This window comes from Pteropus vampyrus, unplaced genomic scaffold (assembly GCF_000151845.1).
Source record: "Pteropus vampyrus isolate Shadow unplaced genomic scaffold, Pvam_2.0 Scaffold559, whole genome shotgun sequence".
Lineage (NCBI taxonomy): Eukaryota > Metazoa > Chordata > Mammalia > Chiroptera > Pteropodidae > Pteropus > Pteropus vampyrus.
In genome coordinates, this window is record NW_011889340.1 from 81,541 (window position 1) to 83,005 (window position 1,465).

General features: G+C 31.1%; 1 protein-coding gene across 1 annotated transcript in view; it reads left to right on the forward strand.

Annotated features, from left to right (window-relative positions):
• Window positions 1–1,465, forward strand: part of LOC105308229 (olfactory receptor 1038-like) — a 5,256-nt gene that overhangs the window by 2,202 nt on the left and 1,589 nt on the right. The gene's annotated exons all lie outside the window — the stretch shown is intronic.

A 1,465-nucleotide genomic window follows, 5' to 3' on the forward strand; every position in this document is an offset into this window, starting at 1 on the left:
GATTGCTTCAGAACAACCTACAGAAAGTAACTCTGAAGGTTAAGCAGAAAAATTACTTTTAAAAATTAGAGGGATCGATAAAATAAGTCAATTTTATCAATTGTTAGGTAGATGCAAAATCATAAATGCTGTATTTTATAAACACTTTAAAAGATTTTCATAGGTAATTTTGTTTCCATGTGATATTTAAGTTTATGGAACTTGGAATACAAACTCCACCTTAATAAGCAACTAAACTGTAAACTTTTTTTTTTTTACCATTAATTTGGTGCTTAAATATTCCACTTAACAGCAAATATCTGCCATCTTTATCCTCTCATGTGGTGCCCTCTGATTTGTTTTGACATGTATTTTGGAACCACCACAAACCTGAAGTTACGTAAATGAAGTCACTAAAGAAGCTCTGATGCACAAATAGCCTTTGTTATTTTAAGTAAAATATTATGAAAAATTATAAACAAACCTCTTCTTCTGACATCATTTTTCAATGAATGTAGTCTGCTTAATTTGACACTGAATAGTAGCCTTATAATTATTCTCAATTAGAATTCACATCATATCTTCACAGCTGGAATTGAAATGAAAGACTGAGAAAAAGTTAAGTATGTTCAAGCCCCTAAAGAAAGAAAACCCTTAATTCTGAATATTCTTGAGTGAAACAGTTATTTACCAGGAAGCACAGAATTGCATAATAACTTTTTAAAAGCTCAGGCTCCTGCAATTTTACTTTGGCAAAGTCCATGGAAAGCTTAGCAATCTTTAGGAAACTACAGCTTTCATGTTCGTCTTCTCTAAAGTTTGACATTAAAGCCTGATACTATAAAAAAATGGATGCATCTGTCAGTGTTATTTTCTCCTAGTGAGTAAAGCTGAAGGAGCAAGTGACTATCCTTCAGACAGCATAGCTTGATGGTTAGGAATATAGGCTCTGTAGTAAAACAAACCCAATCATATCCATATTATATTCTTTGTAGCCACAGATATAAGCCTGAGTTTTTTAAATTCTTAATTAGGGATAATGGGATAGATGCTTCATCATAGTATTAACAAGAGATTATAATAAATTCATGTATTACACTGAGTATCTAATAAGTATGGCACTCAGTTGCAACAGATAAATAATAATTGTAGTAATAAATAAAATTTGAAATATGAAGGAGTTAGACATGATGATGTCTCAAGTCGCTTTCTTTGTCAATATGTTGTGGTTCCACTTTGTGGAAAATAAAGCCAAGATAAAAGATAAAATTTGAATAGGCTAATATTGCTCTTACTGAGTCTAGTCCTCTTTTTCAGGGCTGGCAGAAATACAAATAATTACAATTATTTTGAAGCCTGCATCAAGAACTTGACCTACCTATTTATGTTTCCATAAAATTTTACTTACAACTGAATATTTCTTTGGGATATATTGCTAAAAGTGAAACCTATTAGGGTAAGTTCTTTAGATATTTGAAACCCTTGA